Genomic DNA, 6,000 nt, shown 5'->3' with positions numbered 1-6,000 from the left:
TGACTCTAAGACAAGAAACAGTGTCTATATGCTTGGGGGTTGCACACAGCAAGCTGAGCTCAAGCTATCGCCTTCCTTCCCCACTGGTAAGCATGGTGCCCACGCTTGTCACCGCCTGCCGAGGGCAGGGGTGGACGGCGGTGCAGAATGTGCAGAATGAGAGCCCTGTGGGCCGGGGCCGCTGGGCGGGGCAGCATGGGGGGGCCCAGGAAAGAGCTGAAGCCATTGCTTCAGGGACAGCTGCTCCTCTCAAGCAGGGGTCCCTTCCCTGCACAGCCCCGCACCCTGCACTCGGAGTGGACTTGGTGAAGGGTCCGCGGGGCGGGAGGGAGGCGAGTAGCCCCATTAGGCTGCCAGAGGTGCTCTCTGTGGACATTAATTCATCACAAGTGTTGAATTAGTTTCCCACCCGGAAAAGCTGGGCTGAGGACAGAGAAGAGGCTGGCGGAGGGGCTGCGAGATGGGTCTGCAAAGCTGGGTGGCACTCGTGTTTGGGGCCATTTGGAGAGAATGTGATGTGTTTGCGGCTCTCTCAGTGCTCACTCTGCAGGAGGAAATGAGGATCGACGTTCCTCTGGTGCCAGGAAGCTTGCACGTATGAGGTGGAATCCCCCAGCCCCATCCCTCCTTCACAACTCCCCAGAAAGGCGTCACACCATGTGAGGATATTTGTAGGAAAACTCCGGAAAGCGTCAGAGGGCATATGCTTCTATAGTTTGGGTACACATTGGCGTATCGCCTTCCCTCGGATTGTCTTCATTCTCATTGCCACCTGCAGTGTATGAGAATAGCTGTCTCTCTCAGCACGCTGCAGCATCAAAGTTTTAAATCTTTGCTAATCTTCTAGTTAAAAAAATGTGGTTTCTCGATGTAAATTTAATTTACATTTTCCTTTTTATGCATGGGATTGAGTGTATTTTTTTATCATTTTATGAACAAGCATACTTTTCTATAAACTCTGTTCATTTCTCTTTTCCACTTCTGTACTGTGTTCTTGATCTTATTGATTTGTGGGGACTTTTTATATGTTTATGAAATTAGCCCTTTGTGATACAAATCGCAAATATTTATTTCGAAAGTGTTGCTTGTCTTAACGGCAAATGCAGTTTTTCGTGGAGGAAGTATGTATATGTTTTCCATACAGACTTTGAAAAATTGTAGTTAGTTCAATTAATTACTTGTTTCCTTAATGGTTGAGTCATGGTTAGATAAACCTCCCCACTCAAAAGTTATAGAAAAAATTCTTTCATTATTGTATTCTAGTTATCTTTTGATTGGTATTTTTGCTTTAAAATCTTCTATCAGTTTGGAATTTATCTCTGTTTATAGTCATGATGGTTAAGATTAACCATCAGTTAACTTTAAGTAAAAGAGATGACACTCAAAATGTGGGTGGGCCTCATCCAATTAGTTGAAGGCCTTAAGAGCAAGAACTGGGTCTTCCTAGAGAAAAAGGAATTCCACCTCAAAACCGTAGCATGGGAACCTCTCCTGAGTTTTGTCTCCAGACACACATACACACACACAAATACACACACACACACACACACACACACCCCCCAAGAGTCTGGGCCCGCCTAACTGGGTCTCTGCTCAGAGCCTCACAACTCACAAGGCTGAAATCACAGTGTTGGCCAGGGCTGCAATCTCACGAGAGGCTTGGGGGCCTCTTCCAAGCTCACCGGTTATTGGTAGAATTCAGATCCTCACAGCTATGGGTCCGAGGCCCTGGGCTTCTAGACATCACTCACATTCCTTGTCCTGGGGGCTCTCAGCAGCTGCAAGAGGGAGCCTAACAGACACCGAGGGTCGCAGGAGTGACGTCCCATTGCCTTGGCCACGCTCCATGGTTAGCATCAGGTCCTGCCCAGACTCAGGGGAGGGTGTGAACAGAGGCAGGGTGTGGCTGTGGTCACATGGCGGTCTGTCCACCACACCTCCCTAAAGTCCTTTATGATCCTTTATGATCGCGTGAAGAGAAAGTAGTGCTTCCTTCCTCTGTCTTGTAATGAGGCGGGGCCCACACCCAAATCATAAAGTTCCCCCTATACTTCTGCCTACACGGAATGATTAACACAGGAATGATCATATAACTGAAAGCTTTTCATTTCCTTTTGATGTTGGTGTTAGCGTCATTTAATTTTGCATCTAGTTGTACCCTATCAACTCTGTCTCACTTTCGCTGTGAGCTTACGGCAAACAGAAAGTAGGTTTAGTTTAACTGATTCACCTACGACCCGTGACACAGGACATGCAGGTGTTTAATCATCCATGATAACACGGATTCATTTCTTGAGAGAGATGTACAGCAAGTTTCGATGATGGAGCATTAACTTTCAAAATCACTGAAATTTCTTCTTCTCTATTCAAAAAACATGTCACTTTGTTTTTTTTTTTTTAAAGATTTTATTTATTTATTAGAGAGCAAGAGAGAAACAGCATGAGAGGGGAGAGGCTTAGAGGGAGAAGCAGGCTCCCCACTGAGCAGGGAGCCCGATGCGGGGCTCGATCCGAGGACCCTGAGATCATGACCTGAGCCAAAGACAGTCGCTTAATGACTGAGCCACCCAGGCTCAAAACATGTCACTTTGGAATTAAACTCTATGGTTGAGAAAGGAAAATGGGATTTGCATTTTAGCTGTGTCTGCAGAAAAGGAAGGAAGGAGGACCCAGGATAGCGAGAGAAGGGAGATAAGTAGGAGGAGGGGGAGGTGCAGTGAGCTGAGACAGGGGGTCGGCGGTGGGCATGCGGCCCGTGACACCCCGCACGCCTCTGTGTCTGCACAAAAGCCAGTGGATCGAGGGACCACGTGATGGCCTTTGGAAGAGGTTAGAACTAGAAGGAGCAGTGGGAATGTCATCCACATGCAAATGAGGGTAAAGCCCTGTAAGTATATGCAACTTTCCTGAAAGGCATAAACCACGGCCAGATGCTGGGGAACTCCACAGGTGAGTGATCAGCGGAGAAAGATCCCAGCAGGGGCAGGAAAAGAACAGCCAGGCAGAAGTGAATCGCAGGGAGCCTGGGTTTTCAAGCAGAAGGGAAAGTTCAAGTACCCAAGATTAAAGGCAGCAGACCTGACCAGACAGATAAGAGCGGAAAACCATCCCTTGGATTTGGGAATAATGAGGTCATTGGCGACCTTTGCAACAGGGGTTTCAATGATGTGCACCAAATTACAGGGTTTGAAGAGTGGACGGGAAATGAGCAAGTGGAAAGAAAACGTAAACTAGTTTTTAATGCACTTGGCTGATAGAGGAAAGAAAGAGACAGCAAAGCTAGAGAGCAGACAGAGTCCATGGGTCTTTCTTTTTTTGTTTTATTCTATTTCGTTTTTTAGGATGAGAGGCAGTCCATAGATTGGGGGGAAAGGAAAGGAAAAAAAGAAGGAGAAATTGATAGTAGAGGGGAGAGATGGAATAATCGATGAATGAACATTTCCGAGGACACAGGAGGCTGAGAGTATTGTACTGGAGACTCTTGAGAAGGGTCTGAGCTTCTGAGAGTGAAGAGGAGAGAGGGGGATGCAAGGTGGGAGGAAGGGGTAGGATGGGAGGAAGGAAGGAGGAAGGGGAGAGGGAGGAATGGGGAGGGAAGAGAAGGAGGGAATGCCACCAGAAGTTGTAGGCGGTGGGCAGGACTTTGTAGCAGCTGGTAGATTGCCCAAGCTTCTAGACTTTCCTGCACCAACCTAGAAGATGGCTAAGGGGTTAGAGGACAGTGGGGAGCCTGCCATGTTGAGTGAAAGTTTACAGCAATCATGTGAGGCAAGCAAGGAACTGACCAACTAGAGATAAAGGTTATTAAATATGGCTTCGAGGGTCCTGCAGTTTAATATTTCTGAGGGAAGCAGTTTCTGGGCTGACATCTGTGATGTTACAGTGTGTGTCGGACTCTGTGGCCTCCACCAGGAAGCCCTCCCTGATACTCCTGTCGGAGGAGTACCTCTCATGCCTGTGAGCCTGCACACCGCTTTGTTCGCTAATGACGCCTTCATGCACGACCGTGGTAGATGGCGGGAATGGCCCCAGTTCTCCGCCCCTCCTCACTTCCGAGTGTTTTCCCAGCCCACCTTGCTGATTACCTCCTTGCTGTCGGCAGACCACGTGACTTCCTTGGCCTTGGGGACGCCAGCAAACACGACGCGTCGTCGGGGCCACCCTCCCCCCGGGCTCTGGGCTGTGGCCATGAGAACATGTCTGAGCTGGCCTTCCAGAGGAGACAGAGGAGTTACCATCACCGTCCGTCGAGGCGCACACCCAGCTGACCTCCAGACACGGCCGACAGAACTCTCTGGACTGACACGTGAGGCCCGTGAGCGTGCCCGCCACAGAGCCGCCCGAGCAAGCCCAGATCCGCTGCACCCCGTGGAACCGTGAGCTAAATAAGCATGTATTTTGTGTTTCGTTGAGTTTTCTATGGCTGTTTTTCACTCAGCATTACTGGTGGATCACCGACCATCTGCACACTAGGTTAACTCTGTCAGTATGCGAGGAACTCACTGAGCACCACACGAGTGACGGATGTTGACAAACTAATGAGTGAGTTTAGGCAAAACCTCGGAGGGAGGGGCACACCCACCTTGCTCACCAGCCCTGTTCGGCTCATCAGCCCCTGTGACATGGTCTGAAATCCTGATTCATGGATGAGCTAATTAAGTTAGCTTGTGTTGACCATCAGACTCGCATTCGTAGGACTTAATAAAGCAAATGAGGACCCTGAGCCGCCCAGAGCAGAAGGTGGAAACTACGCGGTTAAGTCAACCCTCCCCTTTGTGGCACGAATTCCAAGGGTTTGATGATAAATCTTAGTTTGATTAAAAGCCTATTTTCCCCTGAAGCCAAGAGAATAAGGTATAGAAAGAAGATAGAATTTTAAAAGACACAAGGGCACGCTTCCCGTCACAGATGCACATGTATTTCTGTTTGGCATTACAGAAGTATTTTTGGGTTGGCCAAATTTGCTACATGCCTCCCTATTTAAAAGGCCCAAGAAAGGTGGTTTTAATAAAAGTGTTCTAATGTAATAGAACAAGCTGTAATAACATCCTGTTTGAAATCTCTGAGAAAAAAAAGAGTTTCTTTTTGAAATGTGTTTTTTCAAGAATTGTGCTCAACCGACGAGAAGAGGAAAGATGAGCATCAGGGCAGACGTGGTGCTCCGTGATTTTAGAGTTGTCCCCTCCATCTGCTGATGGATGACACTGTTAGGGGCTCCGGGTGACTCTGGAATCACACGAAAGGTCCAGAAAGCCAGAAGGCAAGAGAAGCCTTGGAATGTGGCCCGAGGCACGAGAGCGTGGGGTCCCTGCGGTGGACGGGAGCAGCGGCCGAGCACATGTGCGGCTGCAGGCAGGTGGGTGCCCGTGGCCGCGTGGCCCGCGTGGGCCCGCCAGGGAGAGCACTGCGTAAGGGCAGAGGCATGCCCTGCTGGTGTGCATGCGCTCGGACGGGGCAGCCCCAGCGCGCGGTCCGCTCCGACTCGAGTAACACATCGTCACCCCCCGGCCGCGTGGTACTGCGTCACCCCAGGACCTCAGGGGTGCCTGCATTCTGATGCTCGTCCGCGGAGCGGGGCGGCGGGATTGTTCATCTGCCCTGCGACTTCTGTTGGTCTTCCTTCCCACTGACCTGGGTGCGCTGTAAACGGATCTGCTTCACAGACCTGCTTTCCTAGGAAGACACTGCGTTTCAGTGGACTGGGTGTTCCTAGAAGGGAGCTGGGCTTTGAACGGGAGTCTGTCCTGCCGGGCTCCCCAGGGCACAACAGGAGGCTGTGTGTGTGGTGAGGGGAGGGGGACAGGCGGGAGGGAGCGCGGCCTGAGCTGACCCAAGCGAGTGCCCCCTTCTCTGGCTGGCAGAGCGGGCGGCCTCTGATGGTATCGGGCGCTTGTTTTGTAGTCTGTGGAATTGTCACCAAGTGGGACAGGTCCCAGGGGCACATCACAGCGGGAGCCAGAGGGGACAGTCTCCTCCCACAGCGGTGCGCAGGCCCTTGGC

Source organism: Leptonychotes weddellii, chromosome 3, assembly GCF_054177405.1.
Source record: "Leptonychotes weddellii isolate Sample4059 chromosome 3, ASM5417740v2, whole genome shotgun sequence".
Classification (NCBI taxonomy): domain Eukaryota; kingdom Metazoa; phylum Chordata; class Mammalia; order Carnivora; family Phocidae; genus Leptonychotes; species Leptonychotes weddellii.
The sequence above is the reverse complement of the archived record's forward strand: the minus strand, read 5'-3'. Positions refer to the sequence as shown.